The following is a 26,963-nucleotide window of genomic DNA, read 5'->3' as shown; positions in this document are numbered from 1 at the left end:
AACCTGAAGAAACTTTATTCAGCATCGCCATCACCACCGCCAAAGCAAAGACGATAAACAGCCTAAAACCCTAAACTACAAGAGCCTAAAACGATCTACACCGACGATCGAAGTCGTCGGACCAGGGGAGCCGCCAAAGGCTAGCGGTGGATGCAAGACCCTGGCGGCGGAAGGCGAGATTGCCTTTTCTTCTTATGGAGGAAGAAAGAAAAGCGATATTTCTTTTTGTTGAGAATTGAAGGAATTTACAAGTTCTCACTTGATGGAAAAAATGAGGCACTACGGTTACAGATGACCAAATGTACAAATTTTAATCCATTTACCATCAGTAGTTTAAATAGCAATCAGAATTTCTTTTCTGAGCCTGTAAAGGGTAGAAAACTCTAGGCAGCCACCCCTGGTGGATTTATCCCTTGTACCAGACCAATGCGATAGCATCAATAAAAACTTGAAAAAATTTAACCGGTCTCGGTTGAAGTTGCATTGTAATGACCTAACATCAGTAACTAAGCTGTCGTTCTATGAGCACACAAGAACCACAAACCATTTTCAGTAATCTTAGTAAGCCACCTAAGTGCGGTGTGAGCACGGAACTTTAATATCCCTCCCGCCTAATATATACAACCAGTGTTTACTCCATCACACAGTCCTTATGTTCCAGCTTCTAATCTACAAATTGTACATAGGATGTAGCATTATCCACGACTTTAATGTTCCTTTAGTAGCTGTAAACATCTACAAAGGTTAGATGCCAATACCTACAGGAACTTAAGCCAGGGATCAGAAATCCAAGTTCAGTCGCAGCCCACAGGGCCTGGAGGAAAGTTTTCGATTATACCTGATGTGCTGGCGATATTTTAAGTCTCACACAGTCATCATTCTGTTTCAACGGGTGCCCTGGTTCTTATTAGTGGCAGGTCCTAGCACTGTAATCACCTGCGGCATGGTCATTCCTCCAGAAACAATTATTTCCGTAGATAGCTAATAGCAGAAATTTAAGATTAGAAATTCAGGTTATATAGTAAGAACGCTATAAAAAGAATAGCAAACTCAACGAACGCAAAGAGGCATGCCCTCAAAATAAGCTTATGCTGGATTGAGATGTTACAAATAAACTACCAGCAAGAGGATAACATGATATCTGAGTGACTTCTGGTAGAGAACCTACAACAGCACATAGTATTCGAACTGTTCATAGGATTTAGCAGTTGAAGGAACTGCTATAAAAGACATCAAATTATCAGACTAATGCGTGAAGGCCCCATAAACTTTAAGCAGCTCTCATAATAAGCTATAGAAAGAATAACAAACTCAACGAACGCAAAGAGGCATGCCCTCAGAATAAGCTTATGCTGGATTGAGATGTTACAAATAAACTACCAGCAAGAGGATAACATGATATCTGAGTGACTTCTGGTAGAGAACCTAACAACAACAGCATATAGTATTCGAAGTGTTCACAGGATTTAGCAGTTGAAGGAACTGCTATAAAAGACATCAAATTATCAGACTAATGCGTGAAGGCCCCATAAACTTTAAGCAGCTCTAGCTGGCCTTTTCAGTGCTTGCACAACAAATTTATGTAAGAGAGACTGATTTAAACCAACAGCCAGGATAAGATGACTAATAAGATGAACCCAGCCAGGCTACATTAGGCTTAGTCTTCAATTATTTTTGGTGAATCTTAACACTTTTGAGATTTAAAGAGATGTCACAAATTACAACTAATGGATAACACTTTCCTGAAAGTTAACTATTTCATGAATGAGGTAACACAGAAAAAGAGCACACAAAAGTATGATATGAATCTTTGTGTGTCTAATGAAATTATCAAATCAAATTTCTCAAAAGCATATAAATGAGTAAATTATATAGAATGAAGCATTCAATGTGGTTGATGCCATAAATATCTGTAGAAAGCGATGTGCATAAACAAGTACCTGGAGAATCATGCTCGATGTTATAAATCCAAATGCGTATTCACCAGCACGGGGATGGCTAATTATTGCCACTTCTTTAAATGCTGCTGTACTTTGATCTGTCAAATGGATAAAATACATTATAAGAATTCTTTTCTGGTTGGACAGAAGGAACTACAAGTTGGAACATAAAGATTTTCAATTCCAAGTTTGTAGATGAGTAAACGTGATGCATAGAAAATTATGTTGACCTGTTGTCGCATGATTCATATGGTCTTCATGTGGATTATCCTATTAACTTCATAAGCTCATGTAACTTAAAGAAAAGTGGCCTATAAACGTGTTTCTTTGTGAAAGTACTGGTACTATGGAGATGGGAACCATCCATGCTGGAGATTTCCTGGTTCGTTGCTACTTATTTTAGCATATAAACTTGCAAAATCGGAAGTTGATTACTTATAAGCAGAGGCGTTTCTGTTCAACTCTTGGGATGAAAACTACTGCTGTTAAAGCAGCTCAGGGGGCAGTTCAGTGCTCCTCTGAAGCTTTCTTTTCATCTTGAGGCTGATATTTCTGATTCTCTGAACGAGTGCTTCGTTTACAGCTTCTGAGCTACAACATCGATGTCCTGGGTTGTCAACTGGCCTTGGTTAAAGTTTACACTTTGCAGGATAGAAAAAAAAGGGAGAATGCCAAGCCTAACTCTGTCATAGCTATAATTTAGGAACAATGCATACTGTAAGCCTGTAACAATTCTGCTCTTCTTGTCCTGAAAGGATCTTATGCATTTCCCTATTGCTTTTTGCGGATGATGTAGTTTGGCTTTTAGGGTCTTTTTTTTTGCAGAACTGTCTTCCTAGAGTTTTTTTCTCTCTCGCTCTTTATCTCCCTCTTAATTTCCCTCTCACTTCCATGAGCATACCTACATATGTTGTTTAGGCAGAAATAGAGCAGGCAATCGCAGGCATATACCTCTTACTCCCTGGAAGTAGTAAATCTTGCCTTCATCAATTACAGGGAGGAGCTTCCAACTGGACTTTAAAGACCATTTGTATTGTAATCTATCAATATCTTGAGAGAATATATTATAAGCATGTGCGTCATAGGACGACTGGAACTTACAACAACACAGAGTGAAACAAATATCATGTGCATCTCTAGGAAGGAGAGAAAATGCCTAACTCGTGTGAGTGCTTTACTTAGACGAACATGGTAACACGGAACCTATCTCGTAAATGGTTACACTGCAAAATAATCATTTGGGTTTGGGCAGCGATAGACTGTTACCTAAATAATTGTATAATAATGACCGCACTCTCTGGCTAAAGAATGAAAAGGCGTGGAGAACTGAAAAGATAAATCTTAAATGTCTATTATGGAAACATGGACGTCAAAATTGATAATTCCTGAAATCGATGATACTCCCCATCCATAGCAATGTTTCGACCCAGCAGGCAGAGCAACAAACAATTAAAAAGTGTGGGTGACCTTGAAAAAATATACCAGATGTAAACCAAACTAGAAGTGAAAAGCACGCCAAACAAATGATGCGGCGATTCCTACAGCCAAAACTATCGACCTCTTGAAATAAGTAGGCACTAAAGGGGAAAGAAAGGAAAAGACATGTACCTGAGGGATATTAGTGCGGAGCTAAGTATTTAGTAAACCTACAATCTAGTTCTATATTCCCTGGATCATGTGGCTTCCCAAAGTCAAAAAGCTAGAATAGAAGGTGTGTTTGGGAACTTTGGGTTATTACTCCTTGTCTAATTAGACGGCTAAAACATGACGTCAGGTTATAACCAATGGCAAGTTCAGACCATATGACCACCTCCGTAGAGCATGTTCTTCTTCAGTAGAAATGGGGCTATCTAAGGCAGCATAAATCAATAGGTAGAAGTGTATTTTTTAAGATGATCTAATTTCTAAATAAATATTAGGGCACTGGAAAACGGATATATACCTTTGTATTTCTCCAGTAGCTCAATGTGATTATTAGTCGACCTCCCGATGATGATCAATTTGTGCCAACAGTTTTGGTCAACCTTTCTAATCAATATAAATGTTCAAATCTGTTAGATTAAGATCATCCTTTCCCATCAATGAATATAGAATTGTAACTCCATTGCTTATAGCAGAATACTTGCTGAGATAAAAATGTGTTTCATGCAATCTGTATAAAGTAAGACACACAAACTAAAATTACAGAAGGGGTCATGAGAAACATGTGCATTAGTATTTAAGAGACCCATTGCATACGACATGTACGGCCAAAAGAATGTCATGCAGCTACGTCTCTAGCCCGTCCAAGACGAAAAACCGATTTTCTGTCATGATTTTTTGTCATGGAAGTAGGAGCCCACCACATATATGAAGATACCGGGTTTTGTCACAATTATCGTCATAGAAGTGGCATAAGCATGACAGAAAAAAATTCGTTCGGCCCATGTCACGGATGTGTCTTTTTTGTAGTGTGTGCTCTTTGCATGCGGCTACTTGATCGTGCGGACTAGGAAAAAAAATCAAAAGGGCAGATGTATGCAGCTATGGTTGGATGGCTGCCTCCCGCATGCGTGTTCGCAGACTGGTTCCCTCTGTCCGATGCGGGAGTTTTTTGCGGGTTGTCGCTGGAGATGCCCTTACTACTTACAATAGTTTGAATGTCAAAATATACACGAAACATAATTATCTAATTTTATTGAACCAGCCTCTTCCTCCTTCCTCAATAGCAATAGTTCCAAATATATTTTGTCCCATTTAATAATCAATATAAGTATGCAGCAGAAGTCGAGAATCCTTTCTGTGAATCCAACGACGTAATGGCACAAACAGAATGACCCTGTTCTTCACCAAATATAGCATGCATCACTTGCTTTAAATGTGTCTATCCTTTCCTGGGACAAAGGATTAACGCCAATTCTTAGGCTCAAAGGTACGTGAATCCTTCTCTCAGGAAAAGAAATACGCAAGGGAAAACAGAGCACGCAATCCAAGTAAGATAGTAGTACCTCATAGAGAACCTCCGGTGGTATCAAATAAGCTGAGAAGCTTGCAGTAGCAGCAGCATAGCTTGACACAGCAAAGAGCTTAGCCATCAAATATAGAGCGAACCCGTGCCAGCAAAGGAGAGGAACTTTGAACAGCACGTTCATCATGCCTTACAGAACAATACTACAACGCACCTATCAGCTCTTCTGCACCACCTAGATAACTACTCCCTCCGTTCCTAAATGTAAGTTTTTTTAAAGATTCCGCTACAAACTATATACGGATGTATATAAACATGTTTTAGAGTGTAGGTTCACTCATTTTGTTATGTATGTAGTCTATAGTGGAATTCTAAAAAGACTTATATTTAGGAACGGAGGGAGTATTTTGTACCTGAAGTTGTAAACACACATAAGTAGTCTGCCAGAATTAGGGCATCTCCAAGGCGCACCCGCAAACCTCCTGCAACCGTCCGGAACGCATTGTCCAGACCGTGAAAGTCATCGAACGCCAACTTGTATCGGTCCGTGGAGCGGTCCGAACGCGATTTCTCCCGCATACCAGAGACAAACGCGGGGGGCTTTGCGGGCGTTCGGACCGCTCCCAAGTCCACTTCTGGCCGCCCTTGCCCACCAAACCCCCTCCCCCCTCCCGCGCTGGCTTCCCGCCCGAAACAGTCAGCGCCGCTCCTGAGCTTCAGTGCCCGCATTAATGTCCGGCCAGAGCGGACGCGACCGCTCACTGGCACTGGCATTGAAGCGGCACGCCGGCCGAAAGGCCGCCACCCGCTCCGCTGGTGCAGTCAACTGTCGTGTGTTCAAACAGCATGACGGTCGCCCATCCATCCATCTGTCGCCCACATTGATGGCACGCGGTTGCCGATGCGTTTGTCGTCCACTGGTGCTATATAAAACCGCTGCCCCAGTGCCCTGGCCATAGCCACAGTCATCCCTCTCCGCACCGCTCCCCGCCCTGGATCCCTTCGCTGCCAAAGCTCTATGGGACAGGCTTACGTCGGAGCAGAAGAAGGACATGGCCGCCATTGTTGCCGGCTAGCAGGTCGGTAGGCAGCCGGAGGACGCCTCCGACGACGACGTGCAAATGGAGGACACCTCCTCCAACGAACCAACGCCACCCTCCTCTTCCTCTGCGGCACCCTCCTCCTCCGCTCCACCCTCGTCAGTGCATTGCACCATTACCATCGGTGAGGCCCGTGCCCATTATATGGACATGGTGCGGGAGGAGCGGGAGGAGTAGTTCCTGGAGGCGCATGCCGGCACCAACTATAACCACAACCTCCTCCAGGAGCATCTGCAAGCAGAGGAGCAGGTCACCGCCGGCAGGGCGGTCACGCCGGCCGCGGATTTACTGCTCAACCTCGCCCGCTGGCAGTACCACCGGCGGGTGGTGGAGGTGGTTGCCACCGGCGGGAGTGCGATGACGGGCGGGCGAGGCGTTGTTCAATGAGACCGACGAGAAGGACAACGATGAAGAAGCTGGCACGTCCGCGGGCGCCGCCGGCAGCGAGGAAGAGTAGTGCATGGTAGGTCGCCGCCGCTCATGTCCTAGGAAGGCCACCGCCCCTTCCCTCCCGTCGACACCAAGCTTGGTGAGCTCAACATTGGCGACCGATTAGTCGCTTGGCGGCGACGTGGAGGCGGACAACTTCAGTTCCCGGGGCTCCGGAGGCGGAGCTGGAGAGCGGCGAGGGGGAACTAGAGACGGTGAAACTTCAGTTCTCGGGGCTGATGGCTGGACACAGGGACCGGACACCGGCGATCATTTAGATTAGGTATAATTATAATCCAGAGCCCGACTAGCACCGCTTTGATGATGTAATTGTAATGAAATCCGTCATGTTTATATGAAATCCGTCATGTTTTAACGAATTTCTTCCGGTTGGTTTAAGTTATTGTGAGAATGTATGCGGCTAGCACTGGATGGTTGCCTCCCCCATCCATGTCCGCGGACTAGTCCCCTGTCCGCGGACGAATGAGGAAGGATTTTTTTGGATTGCTGTTGGAGATACCCTTACTACATGTAGGCTTGTAGACTGCCATCAGCCCAAGGAGTCATGTATCGATTATTCCACAAAAAAATGTGAAGGAAGCGAGGGTGGGTTGGCAGCGGAACTACTTCCGGAAAAGTAGGATCGCACAGGCGATCAAGGGAGGCGATGAGGGTTCCCTTGCGCGCCGCCGGTGACGCCGCCGGTTCTCTCTCTCTCCGTCGGCCGATCCGGCGGCGGGAGGGAGGGGGAACCTTGGGTCTGTTCGCTAGGTGGGTGTGTGGTAGGGTTAGGGTTGAGGGAGACGCTGCCGAGGCCGTTGCGGTGGTGTCGCGTCGGAATAAGTTTCTCCGGGCTCCGTTCGCGGTCAGGCGAGGCTTTTGCCTTCGTCTAGGAGCCAGCGGGGTTGGGGATCCCCGGATCTCGTCGAGGTCACGGGCTATGGTGGCTGGAGGTCCATCGGCACTGGCCGTTTGGGTCCTCAGATGGGCGATGGATGCAGGGAGACGAAGACTCTTCTTCTTCCTTGTTGGTATGATTTGCTGTTGTTGTTCTTCTCCTTCCTCTGCGCTGATGCTGGTGGGAGATCCTGCTTTGTCCGGGCGGATGGCCCGGCCGCGGTGCTGGACCGGTCGGATGACTCGAGTTCTCTTCCTTTCGGAAGGGACACTTTTCGCGGTACTCAAATCTAAAGATGGCGACGGCTGTTGCAGGTGTGTTGGATTGATGTCCATGCCCTCTCAGCGCTGGTGTCAAGAAAGGAGGAAGCAGCATGGCGGCAATTGTACCGTGGTCGAAGATGATGACCTGATTGTCAGGGACGGAGCTAGGATTTGACCATAGGGAGGGGCGAAGTCAACGACACTAGAGATTTTTTTTAGGTTAACACACTTTCCACTAATTTCTTAACAGGATTAACCAGCCTGTTACAGTGATAAGAGAAAAAAGAGAGCAAATCTGAGCACTAATAGAAAGACAACGACACAAGAGATGTAGATTCGCCAAATTTTATTAGTGACATTTTTTATTGGGAGCTTGCATATCAATTAAATTATGCTTGGCCTATTACCTTGGTTCTTGGAATCATCATATGCACCATTTCCTCTATAGGGGCATGCTTGAAAATTAACCACATGATGCAATCGACCTAAAATAATTATTAGATATCATGTATTAAGAAATTATAAATGTTTGAAAAATAAATAATTCTTACTTACCTCATAGCATCAATGGAAGTCTTTAGCCTTAGTTAGGATTAGGCTGCTTCATTTCACTAGATTGTACTGTAGCATCATGTTCCGATGGTTGAGAGCTTGAACCAACTGGTTTGAATAATTTATGAATGGATTTGGCTCTTTTTCTCTTCATATATACACAAGCACAAATAAATAAAAGAAAATGTTATAATTGATGATTAATGCTTATAGTTTGTATGATTCTACTTCTATAGTTTTTAAAGGCATGGGCCAATCTGATGTGAGAACAGATTACCTTTTCCTCTTGTATTGTTGCCGCTCAGCTGCCGTGTGTCCGGGCCGCCGTCAATGGGCAACGGGGAACCGGCGACGTGTCTGTGGATCGGCACAGCGGTGCTACCCTGTCCCGACGTCCCCTACCCTTCTCCGCTTCTCGATGGTGGCGCGAAGAAGAGATCTGATATGAGCGGCCAGCTGGTAAGTCTCGATCTCACCAGCGGGCGGCGGCTTGGAAAACTACCTCTAGCGATGTGGATTCGTGGATTCGTGGTGTAACTAACGGGGCCTTTTGTTTTCCACGATGGCCTGCTTGGCATTTTAGTGTTCCATGGGCTGTACCCCTAAAAAATAATCTTATGGGCTGTACTAGTGCATGGGCTGAGGATAGGGGGGCGAAGCAGGTTACCTACATGGACGCAAGCAGAAAAATTAGGGAATCGCTGATCGCTATCGAGGGACGACTCGATCCCCCTCGTCCCCCCTTAGAACCGTCCCTGCTGATTGCGACTGGTTGCAGATCCTTCTGTTGCAGGGGTCTTCTCTCAAGATTTACGGATGATGACACAGGGCTCCGGAGATCTTCTTGTGTTATGGTTGTCTTAGGGTACTCTAGATGTTCATGGTCTTTTGTGTTTGCGTTTCAGTGTGCTTCTAAGAGTCAACTTCTTTGTACTGATTCGTGATATGAATGAAAAATTCTCAAAAAAAAAGATTATTCCACAAAAGTTGACTCGATAAGAGCGGATTTTGGATATCATACCATCGAGGATAACTGAGCTGCCACTTTGTTGAGTTGCACAAACCCTTGACCATCTAGCGGGAATATGTGATATCCTAAAAGCATAAATAACAATAATACTATTATATAGCATCCCCTATCCACGTTAAGCGGACATGGAATGCATCACGGCAAACAGATATTTATGTGCATGTCCCTTGAATATTACTCCCTCCGTTTTTAAATATAAGTCTAGATTTCATTATGAACCACATACGGATGTATATAGATGCATTTTAAGTGTAAATTCATCCATTTTGCTCCGTATGTAGTCCATCCAGTAGAATCTCTACAAAGACTTATATTTAGAAACAGAGGGAGTACTATTCAGCAGAGAGCTTTCTGATGAACTACCAAAGGCAAAGTAACAACCAGCTAAAAAAGAGGCAAAGTAACAATAGAAAAATGGAGGGAAATGCTGACAAACCTTAAGCTACCCCATCATCAGCAAAATACTGTAATTGGCATAGAAACATGAACCGTGAGTTTTTGGGAGCCATCACTATGCTCTCCTCCTACACCACTCCTTTCTCCCTGGCACACATGTGGAAGATGAGAAGATCACCAAAGCGGGCCCTTTCTACTGTATGCTGCGCCAAACCTCCATGATCATGACCTACATTTCCGGGTACGCATGCTTCAAGTACCAAGCAGGTACGGGCACACACGAAGAGTAAAATCTAAACAAAACACAAAACTGACCATGTTGGCTACATTTGAAATCTTAAATCACAAACCCTCTTTGGCATGACAAAGGTTACTCGCCGCTCAAATGTACTCCCTCCGTTTTTAAATGTAAGTCTTTGTAGAGCTTTCATTATGAATCACATACGGATGCATATAGATGCACTTTAAGTGTAGATTCATTCTTTTTGCTCCGTATGTAGTTCACCTAATGGAATTTCTACAAAGACTTATATTTAGGAACGGAGGAAGTACGTAGTTGACATTCGAGATCGTAGGAAAACAATGGTACCTAAGAATAAAACCGAATCATGCAACACGATTTACAGAGGTTTGATTCGCCGCAACAAGGCCTCATGGATGTGTGCGCTTCACCGCGCCGGGAAGCTGGCGGTTTGACATGCGCTCAGCAGGTTACAGCAGGGCCGTACTCTGGTTCTATACTGGGGTTTTTGTGTCCTTTTATGCGGTCCGGTTGGTGTCCCGCTGGTGAGTACGATATACACCAAAATACACTCTACATGCAACCAATTTTTTTGGAAATTAATGGGTATATCACTCTAAAGAGCATGTAAGACCACACATGGTCGCATAGGGTTGCAGAGAAGCACGGTTGTGCAAATCATAAGTCAAAGTTGCACTTGTTGCCGTTGATAGGCAACAAATGGGGGAACTTCATTTGTTGTATTAGGGCATCTCCGACGCTGATCCTCAAATCAAACATTGTATTCGTTCATGAAACGGCGGGGACCAGTCTGCGGACACTGATGCAGGAACCGGCCATACAACCTTGTCCCCCAACTGTACGTCCCTGATTTCTTTTTCAAGGCGGCAACACTCAAAATAGTTATCGAAAATAACACAATTCATGATAAAATAACATACAAGTATCCCTAGTAAAATAATAGGTATATTTCGAGATGACCGAATGTTCAACGAGTTTTTTCGAAATCACCGATTTCAAATTCAACAACACTAGAGTCAGAACCGACACATGTCGTCGCACACATATCACCCCTTGAGCTTCATTCAACAATGTATGTGCGTGAATGGCCTGCCCTCGGTCCTGTGCTATATCATGGCAGTGCATGCAAAACTATACAACATGTAGACCAACATTGAGTGAATTAATAAATTAACCAACATGTAGAGCAATAGGAAATAAAACTTGATGTCGGAGTTGCAGATGGTGCACCGCCAATGCGTTAGCGACCTCATATTATGTTCATGGATGACGTGCATATGTCGTAGGGCACAAAGTTCTTTCACTCATGAAACGAAGCATGCAAGCTTTGGTAAAAGGTTGAGCCATTGTTCGTGCCTACAAAGTTTGCAGATATGGTCAACCACGCATCGCACAACAATTGATCCTCGATCACCGAACGCTCTGTCATCATACTCTAGAAAACAACAAGGAGTTCAAAAAACAAAGCTCAATGGCAGCATTTGACCGAACACCTGCCGGGCGTGGTGTCCGAACTAGTCCTGGCCATGGGAAGCCCGGTCCGGCTCGAAAAAGCCCGACCCGGCCCGGCCCGGGCTCGGGCCTAGATTTTGAGCCCGATGGCCGAGCCGGGCCTCGGCCCATCATTTTTGCGCTTTTTTGAAGAGGCCCGGACCGAGGCCTGGCGGGCTTTTACGTGTTCGGGCTGGGCTTGGGCCCAAAAAACAGGCCCGATGGCCGGGCCGGGCCCGGGCCTAGGTTTTTCGCCTCGGGCTTGGCTTGGCCCGGCCCAAGGTTTGGCCAGGTATAGTCCGAACGAACGCCTCAGAATTATGTAGTTGGTTATGAAAATAAAAGTTACAGACACTTTTGTCCTTTTGCCTTCATTTTTCTTTTGCTATCACTGCTATGACAATGTAAAACCATCAAATGACACAAACACCAAGCGCATCCATTTCTTCATTTATCAAAATTTCAAATGAATTCCCACCTACAGGACAAAATATCAAATATCATAGAAAGTAGTCTTTGTTGATACTATTGGATTTCTACTACCAAATGGAATGTTTACCACGTAAATTTCAAGGAAAAAAATATGCACACAAGAAAATCTCGAGATAGAGACACAGAGTAATCCTAAATTTTGTTGCATGGCAGAGAATAGATGGAAAATAGATTCAGTGAGAAGTGTAATGTAAAAGGAGTGTGCAGACCCATCCCGGCAATGAAAGAGGTTTTAAGCCTAGTAAAGAGTGAATGTTAACGCCACACCAAATATGATTGGCTCGCCTGTAGCTACAATCTAGAGGGAGCAATGCAGTCCACTTCAATGTCAGCAGTTGAGCCAAGTGGATACGTAGCATTTTGCATTCATTCAGTCTAGACAGCCTACCAATACTCCAAGGGAAAGACAAACGATCACCAACAAATGTCTATCAAACGATCATTTTTTTTGAAACGAAGACAAAAGCTTTGCCTTTTTCATTAATTAAGAAGAAGAGCTATCAAACGATCATGCTGTTGCGGTGCTGACCAGTGAAAACCAACGACTCACACTAGTGAAAACCTGTTTAGCCACTATTCCTAGTTACCTTATGGGAATTATTAAATTCCCAAAAATGGGCCATTAAGCTGATTAATTCTCAACTAGCTCACTGCTTTTGGGACGATTGTGAGGGCCATCATAAATATCACCTTGCTGCTTGGGGGAATGTGACCCTTCAAAAGCAACAAGGGGGCCTTGGCATCCCTAATATTGCAGATATGAATCTTTGCTTATTAGCTTCCTGGATTAAGAGATACTTTCTAGATGAGGGCAAGATCTAGAAGCAAGTTATTGATGCCAAATATAGAACTCGTAGTCCTAATATTTTTGCTTGCCCTAACAATGGTGCTTCTCCTTTTTGGAAAGGGATCCTTCGGGCTGCTAAAGCCGCTAGTATAGGTTATTCTTGGATTGTTGGGAATGGCAAGAGTGTCAGATTCTGGAAAAACCAGTGGATTGGGCATACCACCCTGGCTACCCAGTATTGGGACTTATATAATATTGCCAATGACCATAATATCCCTATAAGTGAAGTCTGGGATGGCACAAATCTCAAAATCACTTCGAGGAGGTGCTTTACTCATAAAATGTTAGCTGACTGGGATGATCTATTCAGCTGCATTAAAAATGTTGTGCTGGAAGACAGAGAAGATACCGTACACTGGAATTATGAAGCTAAGGGTATCTGCACTGTGAAATCCTTCTACAACATCATTAACTTTAGGGGGGTGCGCCCGGGGGATCTCCCGGTTATCTGGAAACTCAACGCCCCCCTCTGGATTCAGATTTTTCTCTGGCTTATGGCTAAAACTAAACTATTGACTAGAGATAACCTCCAGAAAAGACAGCATGTAGAAGATATTATTTGTCTGTTCTGTGGTGAATCTGAATCTGTTGAGCATTTATTTTTTGGATGTGTCGTTTCGATAGAGCTATGGAGAGTGGTTTTGGATATCTCTAATAAGCATTCTGGGATGTCCATAGATGACATGCTCGAATGGTGGTCCGATAACAAAAATCACCCAGCAGATTGTTTACTTCACTCTGCTGTACTATGGACTCTGTGGAAATATCGTAACGACATTTGTTTCAACCATGTTCCCTGGATTGGGATGCAGGTGCTGTGGAGGAAAACTGCTGCTACGCTGGACAGTTGGGTGGTTTGATGCTCTGGCCCTGTCAAGGAAAAAGTGATGCACTTGGTGAGAAAGCTGGAGCAGGTAGCGCCCCCTCCTCCTGCTATGGCCGGACCCTGGCTAGGCCTTTTGAAGTGCTGAGAGGTGCTGCGCAACCGTGTAGCCGATTGAGATCAGGGGATCATTTGCTATGCTTGATGAATCCTTGTTTCGTCTCCGATCTCTTTCCTTGCTGGCTGGCTGTAGTATCTTCGGGTCTAGTTTATTTTCTCTCTATAGTAGCGACTGTAGCCCCCGCGTTCTTGTAACTTGATGGTGGACCTGTGTGGTTTCGTTTGTTAATTTAAATGGGGCCGGGGCTTGGAGCCCTTTTCCTCTAAAAAAACAAACGACTCACCAAAGGCCACGTGAATAATAAGAGTATAACTTTTGCTAATTTTAGCTACTATCTATCGGTATCGGTGTATGATCTCCATATATACTGTAGCAGGGAAGGGTTTATGCAACTCCACGCTAGCTGAAGAGTCAATACTTGAATCCAGACAATGTTTACGAAGGAATTGGCACTTGCTACACTGGTACGGTAACGAAGCAAAAAGAGTACATACCTACTGCGGTACAAAATCCCCAAGGCCCGTTTTGACCGGTAGTCGCGGAAGCAGACGCGATCGCTCTGGCCGGTGGCGCAGGATGGGCTGGCGTACCCACGTCACCCGCCGCGCGCAGGCAGCTTTTGCTTTGCTTTGCTTTGCCTTGCCAGCGGGCAGCCGGAGCAGAAAGAGCCCTGCCGGCCGGGCCGGTACGTCTTTTCCTCTCACACCCACCCACCCACGCTCTCCTCTCACACCCGTTACGACGGAACGGCCGGACCTGCATGCATGCACGCCAGGCATGGAGTACGTACTGTACTGTGCGGGCACGATCGCATCCGCTTCTCCCGTGCATGCACACAACCCCGCGTTCAGAGTGCCCGGTGTTTCTAGCAACCTGGGTTCTTTTTTTTTTTTGAGGGAAAGCAACCTGGGTTCTGGCGGGGGGACGACACCTGATGCCGCGAGAGTAGGCCAAGCCGTGCCCGGTTTTTGTTTTCTCTTCTCTTTACGCAGCGTTTTGGTTGCTTTTGTACAGACTAGCGCTCTGTCGCTGCTTCTTCTCATAATGCAAACACAGTTCACCTGCGCTTCATCAAAAAAAAAAAATTGTTTGTTTGGAAATAATCAATCACAGACGGAAAATAGGCAGGGCAGGGCAGCATTGGGTCCGTCCGGTTCCGTTCCGAGAGGGATCACCCACTGCCACCAACGCTAGGCTAGGGTAGGGTAGGGAAGGGTAGGGTAGTAGGCACATGACCCTACGCGGACGAGCGAGCGCACGTCTCCCGCGGCAGAAAGAAATCCTGTGAGGTGCGGAGGAGACAGAAGGAGATCCCGAGCGCGAGCGCAGCCGTTTGGCCTTCCCGAAACCACGCGCGCGGGTGGAGGGGCGGTGGGGCCGCGCGCGAAAGGCAACGAAACCGGCCCAACCGGCACGTCCAACACGGGGGCACAAGGGCTCTCTGCTACAGTACGGTCTTCCCTGTCCCCCCCTGTCTCAAAAAGCGGTGAAGAAAAAGAGATTTGATTCCATTGCACTTACTGCTTCCAAGTCCTGGTCCTCCCTGGGTGGCGATCACAAGTCCTGGCCCTCCCTCAGCTCGGAAAGGCCTTCCTTCCCTTGTCTTTTACCCCCCTCCCCCTCTCTCTCTTTTAAACAACTCCTCTCAACCCATTCCATGTTCAGTGTACATATTGCAATGTTATGCATATTGGATGGAGTCATATTTGCCAAATTGTATACCTTGGTCCCCGATTAAAACTTTGCTTCATCGAGTTTCGACTAGAACAAGCCCTTTGGCTCGGATGTATAAATATATATACTAGGTTGTGGTGAAAAGAGCTCTCGACGGCCTTTTTGAATAATATTCTTCCAAAACGAAAGATCCATTCGATGAATGGGCACAATGGCAACAAAAATGATGGTTGAAGAGAATGATCCTTTGAATATTGGGACCAACACTAAAATAAGAAGCAATACCAATCTGCTAGCTAGTGTGCTTGTTAGATACTTGAAGAAGGCACATTTTCCCTCACAAAGACAATTTCAACATTCCTTCAGTGCTACCCATCCTTTCTCGTATAGCTCGTCATGTTATTGTGGTACAAGCTTACCTGCTACCTTCTGAATAAGATTCCAGTGCCGGCGGACGTGTGATAGGCGATTACATAAGTACATTTTGCAGCATGACAATTGAAGCCTTAATCTTCCTCCAAGGTTGGTATACATGTGTTGATCCATGTGCCGATATCCGTGATAAAGATATCTACTAATTATTACTAAATTCATCTTATGCAGTCCATCAATTCTTTTTTTTTCCACGAATGCACAAAGCTTGCGTATCATTCCATTGATAGAAGGAGTAGAATGAGTACAGGGGGTACAACACATAACACGAACGCAAACAAGCGTGAACATGGTGCCCGGAGCAAAGAAACAAGGGATGCTCGGCCCAAACAAAGAATACAACACAACTAAACCTACCAAACCAGAGCCAAGAACGGTGATGCCAAACCAACGAGAACCCCAAGATCGTCCGAGCCAAAACCAGAGACACCGCGAGCGAGCAAGATAGTGCCTTCAAGAAGGAAGACGAAGCCGAGACTCCGTCACCATCCGGTTCGGGAGACTCGGACCTAGGGTTTTCCTTGAGCTCGAGGAGGGGCGCAACTGAAGGCCTTGACAGAGCCTCCAATGAGGAAAACGACACCCGCGGGCGCCGTGGCTGCCAGCACCGACGAGCTGAGCAGGGATCTCCCCTCAGTCTCCATTATATGTAATGCTTGCATTGTGGCATAGAGCTCATTATACTAAAGGAAGCTTGAACTCACCCAATAGATAATTTGTGAAGACCAGCATGTCAGTGCAATGAGTCACTATTATACATTGTTTGCCATTTTCACTCTGTATCAGGTGCCATTTGAATGTCATGCTTCTTACAATATCCAGCGAATCCCAATAAACTTCTTATTTCTACAATAGTGGTTCAACTCTTCCAATCTACTACTCCCTAGATTTTTGTTGGACCAGTCGACATGCCTTATCCTGAAACAATGTGTCCTAGAAAATAAACCTCGTTCAACCGTCACACTTATTCAATTTGCATATAATTCATGCCTCCTTAATGTCCGAAGAACTATTTATCGGCGTTGAGCGTGCTCTTTCCATCTTTGAATAAATCAAACTATCATCAATAAATACAACCACAAATTGATCAAAAAATGGCCTGAACACATGGTTAATAAAATCCATGAAGGTTGCTAGAGCATTTGTTAATTCGAACGACATAAACGTATGTTGATAATGTCCATATCTCGTATGGAAAGCTATTTCTTGGAGTGTCTCCATCCTTATTTTTTAACTAATGATATCCTGATTGCAAATCAATATTTGAAAATACCAGTAGCCCTTGTAATTGATCAAATAAATCATCAACTTTTGGTAATGGATATATGTTCTTCATAGTTACCTTGTTTAGCTCCCGATGATCAAACGCAGAGCCATAAGCTCCCATCCTTTGTGAAATTCTAGGCCAAACATATTATTTTTCCTCGAGGTCCTTAATTTGTCTTTTTCAATTATGTCAGTTCGGATGGTGTCATTCCCGTACCAGGAATTAACTCAATTAAGCATCAGGAAAATTGCTAACAGCTGAGATTTATTTGGTATCCATTTCTTTTACTTCTAAACTCATGATAAACGAGCAGTTCAATTCTTGATGCTTCGTCAGATAACTATTTTTGCACCGACAGGAATCAGCCATTTCTCTGACAACCGCTCATCGCTTTTTTTAGCTATCCAATCCATGCACGGTATAATACGAAAGTCATTCATATCCGGCACTATTAAATGCATAAAAAAAATGCAGAAACACAATCGTTCATCGCTTGTTCTTTTAGCAATCCATTCCATGCACAATATAATATCAAACACATTCATATCTAGCACTATTAAATCCATAAGAGATGCAGAAACACAACCGCTTATCGTTTGGTTTCTAGCTAACCAATCCATGCACAGTATAGTATCAAAACCGATCATATCAAGCACTATTGAATGCATAAAAAAAATGCAGAAACACAACCGCTTATCGTTTGGTTTCTAGCTAACCAATCCATGCATGGTATAATATCAAAACCGATTATATCTAGCACTATTAAATCCATAAAAAATGCAGAAACAATAACATTTTTTCCGTACAAACTCGTGCGAGTTTACAAAAATAAACATGAATAATAAAGAGAAGCCTTTTCTTATAAAAAAACAATGTAGATTGAATTCAATGATGGTATATGAAACTCTCAAAATATCTCACACCTCGGAGGAGAGGGATGATATTTATTGGTGAGCCGCTAACAGATTAAACATAAGTTATAATAGTTAGTAATGGTCCAGGTATGAAATTGCGCTAACATGGTTCATCGATAGGTAGTAGTGGGGGTCGGATTCAACTAATTGTTTTAGCTTATGGAAAAAATCGTGCTCAGACTAGAGCTGAAATTGCACTAATTCTATATATGTGACGTTCAAGTGGTTTTTTTCAGTTTGATAAGTTTCATGTAAATGAGATAGACAAATTTGGCGCTCATTTGTGTGCCAAGGGGAGAAGAGAATAGGTGGATGCAAACAGCGTTTATTGGTTTGATGGGCTCTGGCCTTTTCTATGCGACTTGGCACAAGGGAAAAAGAAGAAAACTAAAAAAAGGGAGGATCCTTCCTTCCACACAAGGGCTGCCCGGATATTTTCGGCTCATCGCAGTGCAGTAAATAAGTAGTGTAACTAATCACTTCAACCAGTGCAGTAATAATAACAAAAAGGTTGAAATGGGAAAACCGCATTCTCCTGGTCTCTGTTCCTATAAACCCCATCCCCATCCCACCTACCAAACCCAGTTCTCCCCTTCCTTCCCCTAGGTTTACAAGTTCGAAATCGAGCCGCGGCCAAGCGCAGCCATGGCCTCAAGGCGCGCCGCCGAAGCCGCGGCGTCGTCGTGTCTCCGCTCGTTGCTCGCCTCCACCTCCACCGCCACCGCCACCCCACCGCGCTTCGGGTCGGCCGCTCGCTCCGCCGCGCGAGACACGCGCCACCTTCTCGACCGGCGCAGTCGACTGCGCGCTCCACCGCCGCTCCTCGCCCGCAACAACGACACGCCGGCGGCGGCGCTCATGGCGCGGTGCGCCGTCCGATCGCTCTCCTCCGACTCCGACCCGAGCACCAAGACCAAGACCGCCCAAGATCCCGCACCTTCCAAGACCGAGGAGGAGGAGGAGGTGGACTCCGGAGAGCAGGTTCGTCTCCAGATCTCGGAGGAGGTGCACCCCTCCCAGGTCGGCAAGGACAAGGGCTCGGCTCCGACGGTACACGGGGACGCCAAGGCGACGGACGAATGCACCAAAGGCGGCGAACCCGAGGACGACGACAAGGCGCCCGACCTCACCAAGTACCTGCAGGCGACGGTAGCCAAGGCCGCACCGGTGGAAGTGGAACACAAGGGCTTGAAGGCCGATCACGAGGTGGTCGCTCAAGACCCGGAGGCGACGGTGGTCAAGGCGGCCGCGGAGCGCGTCAAGACCTGGACGCGACGGTAGTCAAGGCCGACGTCGAGGACCCCAAGGCGGCAGCCACCGCTCCCGACGGCGCGCCAGAGCACGTCAAGCACAAGGGCTCCTCCAACCCCCAGGCGGAGGCGACCGCGGCCTCCCAGGGCCCGAAGGCGGCGGCCACCCCTCCCGACGGCGCGCCAGAGCACGTCAAGCACAAGGGCTCCAACCACCAGGCGGAGGCGACTGCGACCAAGGACGATGAGGTCTCTCAGGGGCTGAAGGCGGCGGCGACCGCGTTCGTGGCTGCAGCGGCTTCCTTGAAGGCCGCGTCGATTGCCCTTAAAAAGGTGATGTCCGACAAGTCGGCGTCCGCGGACAAGTCGGCGGTCGATTCCAGGATCACATCCGCACACCCTCGTCTCCCGCGGCGCGGTGGTACAAGGGTATCAAACTCCCAGCAGTTCGCCGCACAACGGCGGATCTTGGTGAACCACCAACAGGAATTGAAGCTTTTCATGGTTATTTTCGGGTAAGGCTACTACCCCCTTCCATTCACGTTACTTTGAGTTCTGATCAGGGCGTAGTATAATCCCAATCTTGTTCATCTTTAGATGTGAGGTGGTCGATTCAGCTCTGGACAGCTCGTACCGTCGTATGAGGAACCTACTTATCTGCTGTTTCACCGTAGCACTTGCTTTCGCGGTTCCGGCCTTCTTCTATGGCGTGGAGTATGCTAAGCAGGAGCTTGTGGGGGATGAGAAGCTTGATCAATATATCAACTCCGGGAAGGCGAAGCTGAAGCTGAAGCTGAGGCCTATAGTTCATAGAGTCATTTTTGGTCCTGACGACCCCTCTCCGTGAGTATATTCATTTTGGAACAGCTTGTTCATGGATAGACTCCAGCTTTACTTCCCAAGAATACTTACCACGTTTTCATTACCACAGGGCCAAGAAGGAGGAGGAGAAGGAGGAGGAGAAGAAGGAGGAGAAGAAGAGCTTTTTCAGGAGAAATCCGTTTTCGGCTTCATCAACTACCGGGTATGCTTATTTGATCGGTTCTCTGTAAATGACTAATTGTATGGAGCACGGATGAGGTTTTTGCTTGTGTCCACTTAATTACTTTCCATTACCAATATGTCATAGGCCTGAGAAGGGCAAGGAGAAGAAGGAAGAGAAGGGAGAGGAGAAGGAGAAGGTCCTGAAGGAAAACAACTCGTGGTTTGGCTGGATGAAGACTTCTCTAGCTCCACCCACTTCTACGTAAGTTGATCTAGTCGGTTTCTGCGATTGTTTGGAGCACATTTCATTTAGTTTGTGTCTACTTAGTACTTACTCTGAATATCAATTTATCATAGGCTTGAGAAGGAACAAGAGAAGGAGAAGGCCAAGGAGAAGGAGAAGGCCGAGGAGAAGAAGGCCGAGGAGAAGGGCTCCTGGTTTTTCTGGAGGAAGCCTCCTTCAGCCCCACCCTCTGCCCGGTATGTTGGTTTAGTGTTGTCCCCATTATTTTTTGGAGCATCATGGTTGTGTAGTATGTGAAATTCTGTTCGTTGTGTAGGATCGATGGCGACAACAAGTAAAGTAAGACCACCAGTGAGGTAGAGGCAGCATGACAGTCGGCTGAAGGAACAAGATGGCTGGGGGCAGAGTCGAACTGGTGAATTAGTTTTGGTTGTTCTTTTCTTGAAAGGACAGGGTGGTGAGGAAGTTTGCAGAGGATGCTGTAATAGTTGCATTAGCCTTGATTGCTTATACTGTGGGGAAACTATGTTACTTATCCATCTTAATTTGTCGTGACGAAATTTTCATACATTCAGTTTTTATTCCCTCACACTGATATGCCCGTAGCTAACATTGTTGAAGTCTAACAGTACTGCAGCATATGCTTCCAAAGTAGGCAATTATTTATTGTTTATGTTGATTCGGCCAAAATCGTCATATGGTCACTGTGCTAGAGTTGCTATTAGGAATCATTGTGTTATTTTCATATGAATTTTTTCATTCACTCTAACCTCACGTGAAAGGTCCTACGTCTTTTTTCCGCAGAATCAGTCGTTCATACTAATTTTGTTTTATTCAAGATGAGATGTCACTCAATTTTTATGTTTTTCCCCTATTCTTGTGTTTTATAGAAATCCTATGTATCGAAGATGCCCTCAAACGGGAGAACACCATACACTCACTGGAAAAAGAAAATCCTCCATTATACTCCATTTAACCAAAATGCTGCGAGCCTTTAACCTTTTAAAAATCATTTGGCGATATGCTGTCATGACCCAATCGCATGAATAGGGCGCATAATTGGATCAACAACAGCAAATGAGTACAAGTTGAGGATACGAGGGATTTTGGTGAGAAATCAACAAGCAAAAGGGTGGGATACAGTAGCAGAGGATGATGAACTAGAGAAGGGGACAAGAGAGTTGCAGAACTATTCATTGACTTGCTGGTCCCTCTGTGCTACTGCTTCTTCTTTAGTCTAACTCCAGCATGCGACCCTATTTTGTCCGTCCGTGTACGTTTGGGTTGAAACGGACGCAAATCGTGGCCTAACGCGCGCCGCAAACTGGCATACGTTTTCTGTTCGTCTGCGGCCCATTTCTGGCTCAAATTTTCGCGTTTGTGTCGAAACAGACAACGCGTGGGCGGGTGGGATGCGCGCCTTTGTCCTCCCTGGCCCGCTCATCAGGGACACAAAGCTTCCATTTCCCTATTCTTTCCCAAAAACCATTCCGCCCTCCCCCGTCTCGGCAGCCACCTCCGCCCGTCTCGCGACGAAGAAGAAGCTGTAGTCGGAACTTACGCCGGCGGAGCTCGACAGACTCAATCAAGAATCAGCCAAGAGGAGAGCCCGCAGGTTCGTTCAGGCAGGAAGAATAGCCGCCGCCGAGTACACCCTCGAGGCCGCCTCCGCGCAACACAAGGCCGCCGTTGAGGACAAGGAGGCCCTCCCCGCCAAGGCCGCGCAGGCAGCAATGACGCACACCCTCCTCATGCTAGGGTTGTGCCGACCCGCGCCGGCCATTCTTTCTGCCGCTGCCAGCTCGTAAATTGGTAGTTTGTAAGAAACTACTAAGTGTACTGCTTGGTACTTATATTGTGGTATTCCGCTTTATGTATTATCTGTAAAACCTGCCATTTGCTTGTCTTGTATGACTTCTTAATATCCGCTGTGAGAACACCTATCCCAACCAAATATGCGCGTGTTAGCGATGGCCATATGGACGGTGAACGAGATCCTCTGACTTGAAAGAAACTACTGCCGAGGGACGTCGTACACCCAGCGCGGTTGATCTATATCCAACGACACTCGCTACCAGCGCTACTTTCACTCGCATGGACACGAAAACAAGCAGCCCATACGGCCCAGTACGCCCAGAACTCCTCGCTTGCGCGTCACTGCAGAAAAAAGGCTGTTCGGCCGGTCCCTGTTGCCTCGCTCCTTCAGGCGCGACGGGGAAGAGCAGCCGCTGCTCCTTTAGGGCGTGACGCCTCCTAGCCACGCCCCAGAGCCGCGGAGCAAGCTACATCACCGCCGTCGATCTATCGAGGTCACGAAGCCCGCGCTGTCTCCGTCAGGCCGCGATGCGCCTAGCTGTGGAGGGGGCGGAGCAAGCCACTGCCCCGCGACCCACCGGAGCAAGCATCGTCGCGCCGTCGAGCTTTCTAGGCCACGAATCCAATGCCGTTGGCTACTCAGGCTCTGGACTTCTGTTGGAAGTTCCCTGCTACTTCAGTTTTAGTTGGACAGAACCAACAGAGGAAGCAATGGCAGCAGAGACAAAGCCAAAGGCCAATTTGAGATTGTAATTGATGTAAATCAAAAGTAATGTGTAATGAATAGTGTGACTGAATTTAAATTCAGTTTGCAATGTCATTTTGAGATTGGAGTTCAGTGAATAGTTTGACTGAAGGTTTGTTTGGCTGTTGAGTTTGATTTGACTGAATGTTTCATTTGAGAGTGGAGTTGAGCGGTTCCAGGACTACAAAGACCAACAACTCAATGCTTGATTTGGCTGTTGAATGTACAATTATCATAAAAAGTGACTGAGATTGAGCAAAATAGATGCCAAAACATATCTCTGGGAGATATGGCTGGAGATTGAGCATTTTAATTTCTACTTGTACAGAAGTTCGACTTGTACATGTGCATAATTAGACTGAAGCGAATGGCAAAATGTTGTCTAGAACTGAACTTGGACTGAACTCAATGCCAAGTGTTGCCCATAATTGAACTTGCACACCAATGCCCTCTCATTCATTTGCCCAAAAACAACAGTACTTCACCATGACCCAGTGAAAAGATCATCTGTAATTGGCCCCTGAAAATTAAATAAATAAGAATACCGTATGAGCAAGATTTTGCAATCTCTAGTTGGATCATTCTAGATTTTTAAACTACATGGGCAAGATTATACCATCAGCAACTGAGTGAAGCTAAGGTTGGTCTTGTAACCTTCAGGCACCTCTGCATTATCACTATAAACTCTATCATTTGCAACTTGTGCACCACCACCACCTGCCACTTCCCCGACCTCCTGCATCTTGTTGTGAAAGAAAATTGGAGGCTGTGAGAATTAATGGACATAATGATAACACTGAAAGCACTGTATTATTTATCAACATACCTCTTCACCCAACTATCATGTAGCTCTGCTTTCTCTCTTTTTCCTAGCCTTGTTCTTCTTATCGAGCCAATTTTTTTCGTTTTGAACTCTTTGTTTGGACCTCCTTTTTCTTTAGACGTGCATTAGTCAACAAGTCATTTGATGGGCTAGCATCTGTCGGAATTGTACACGGATACCCCAATGTGCTTGCACATGCATTAATTTTTTCTTCAATTTGCTTACCAAGGATGTCAAGTGTGTTGTCTACTAACACGACACATTCCGGAAAGTAGGCTGCTCGATCTGCCAAATTATGAAATTTGTGGGACATATATTTGTAGCTAAGCATGGCATCCATATTTGGATTTAGGACGATAGTTCTTCCTTCTTTGTCTTGTACAGTTCCACTTCGTGCTTCCTTTGTCCAGCGCTTTAACACTTAATGTGGCAGTAGTGACTTGATATTCATCAAATCGAGAACTTTAAGAGCATGGCCACACAATATCCCAATTCTATCAAATTGCTGGCGGCTGCACACAACTGTTTGCTTCAAAGGATCACCTATAACTTTATACTCCTCCTCAAAGATACAATCTCCTACTAGATATTCATTACAGCCATCTAATGTCATGGTGCAAGCTGACAAGGATATTTCATATTCACCTTGAAGAGCTTCAAAAATACCAGGTGTATATAACTTGCTAGCTTGCACCAACATAGGTGGTGGTCTCCTCATAAATATTCTAGGCAACTTTTTCCTTAATTCAAATTCTGAATTTAGTTCATTGTTCCTTTTCCCTTGCACCACCCTTTCAAAATGCTTAAAGAACCGGATGATATCAAAATCAGATTTGAAATGGATTTTCAAGTCATTATTCAAACTCTCACTCAATTGTGTACTTCTCAATTCTAATGTGAAGACATCCTTCATATAACATTCAGCCCATTTTTCCTTTAACTTATATATACTATCCAGCCATGTTTGCTTGCTCATCTTTTTCCTTATGAGGTCAAATTTTTGTTCAATTCTGCCATGTCTTCGTACTCAAACATGCATGCGCTAAAATCTGGTAGAATACTTGTTTCTTGATTCTCCTCCTTTTCCTTCTCTTCTTTTTCCTTCTTTTCATTCATCTCTTGCTTCTTCTGTTTTTATTCCCTTTTTTCTTCTCTTTTTTCTTCTCCCCATTTTTCTCTTCATCATCCTCTTCATGTAGATGTTTGACAGCATTCTACATAATGTGAAAGGTGCATAAACCATGTCGTGCTTCTGCAAACACGTCCTCAACTGCATTTCCCATTGCAGTATCTTGATCTGTATAGAATGTTCTTGGCCCCTTTCCTTTATGGACTGTTAGAAAAGCCTCAAACAACCACTTAAAGGATGCAAATGTTTCATCATACATGAGGGCAGCACCAAAAACTACAGTTTCCCTAAAGTGATTGAATCCGACAAAGACACCAAAGGGCCTACTCTCCTTGTTTGTTCCAAAAGTAGTGTCAAAACTAACAACATCACCAAAATGTGCATAGTCCATGATCATTCTAGCATCAGCCCAGAATATGGTCGCTATTTGTTCTTCACAGTCCATTTGCAATGCATATTGGAATAATGGGTTTTCAGCAATTTTGTCTCGAAAATACTTAAGCATGCTACCTGCTTGGCCATATGCCATTTCTCGTTGGCGCTGGGTCCGCAAATGGTTCTTGTGATCACGGAGGGTATAACTAAGATTGAGTGGTCCACCAACTTGGCGACCAACCAACTCATGTGCGGCCTTTGGCCAATTCCCGCATCATCTGCTGTTGCAATTTCAAAAGCTTGTAACTATGAAATTTTTCTTTGTGACACCATTAAGTGTAAGGTTCCTGCTAGGTGTAGTGTGTGGTTGTGTTCCAAAACCAGCTCCGACACTTTGAGATTTCCCTTCTTCTGGTCCATTTTAAGCTTCATGTGCATGATAACCCACAAGTATAGGGGATCGCAACAGTTTTCGAGGGTAGAGTATTCAACCCAAATTTATTGATTCTACACAAGGGGAGCCAAGAATATTCTCAAGTATTAGCAGTTGAGTTGACAATTCAACCACACCTGGATAACTTAATATCTGCAGCAAAGTAGTATGGAAGTAATGGTAACGGTAGCAAAACTAATATTTTTGGGTTTTGTAGTGATTGTAACAGTAGAAACGGAAAAGTAAATAAATGAAGAACAATATGTGAAAAGCTCGTAGGCATTGGATTGGTGATGGAGAATTATGCCGGATGCGATTATTCATGCAACAGTTATAACATAGGGTAACACATAACTAGCTCCAATTCATCAATGTAATGTAGGCATGTATTCCGAATATAGTCATACGTGCTTATGGAAAAGAACTTGCATGACATCTTTTGTCCTACCCTCCCGTGGCAGCGGGGTCCTAATGGAAACTAAGGGATATTAAGGCCTCCTTTTAATAGAGTACCGGACCAAAGCATTAACACATAGTGAATACATGAACTCCTCAAACTACGGTCATCACCGGGAGTGGTCTCGATTATTGTCACTTCGGGGTTGCCGGATCATAACACATAGTAGGTGACTATAGACTTGCAAGATAGGATCAAGAACTCACATATATTCATAAAAACATAATAGGTTCAGATTTGAAATCATGGCACTCGGGCCCTAGTGTCAAGCATTAAGCATAGCAAAGTCATATCAACATCAATCTCAGAACATAATGGATACTAGGGATCAAACCCTAACAAAACTAACTCGATTACATGATAAATCTCATCCAACCCATCACCGTCCAGCAAGCCTACGATGGAATTACTCACGCACGGCGGTGAGCATCATGAAATTGGTGATGGAGGATGGTTGATGATGATGATGGTGACGGATTCCCCTCTCCGGAGCCCCGAACGGACTCCAGATCAGCCCTCCCGAGAGAGTTTAGGGCTTGGCGGCGGCTCTGTATCGTAAAACGCGATGAATCCTTCTCTCTGATTTTTTTCTCCCCGAACGTGAATATATAGAGTTGAAGTTGAGGTCCGTGGAGCTCCAGGGGGCCCACGAGGCAGGGGGCGCGCCCAGGGGGGCAGGCGTGCCCCCCACCCTCGTGGAGAGGGTGCGGGCCCCCATGCCTTGATTCTTTCGCCAGTATTTTTTATTATTTCCAAAAATAATCTCCGTGAAGTTTCAGGTCATTCCGAGAACTTCTGTTTCTACACAAAAATAACACCATGGCAATTCT

General features: G+C 45.4%; 1 long non-coding RNA gene across 1 annotated transcript; it reads right to left on the bottom strand.

Annotated features, from left to right (window-relative positions):
• Window positions 1-1,896: 1,896 nt before the first annotated feature.
• Window positions 1,897-3,970, bottom strand: LOC123073835 (uncharacterized). The gene is made up of 3 exons (XR_006435757.1): window positions 3,883-3,970; window positions 2,892-2,990; window positions 1,897-2,038 (listed from the first exon to the last, which is right to left on the bottom strand). It is a non-coding gene; the product is annotated as an uncharacterized lncRNA (long non-coding RNA).
• Between the last annotated feature and the right edge of the window lie 22,993 nt (window positions 3,971-26,963).

Source organism: Triticum aestivum, chromosome 3D (genome assembly GCF_018294505.1).
Source record: "Triticum aestivum cultivar Chinese Spring chromosome 3D, IWGSC CS RefSeq v2.1, whole genome shotgun sequence".
NCBI lineage: Eukaryota > Viridiplantae > Streptophyta > Magnoliopsida > Poales > Poaceae > Triticum > Triticum aestivum.
This window is presented reverse-complemented; position numbering and strand designations above follow the sequence as displayed.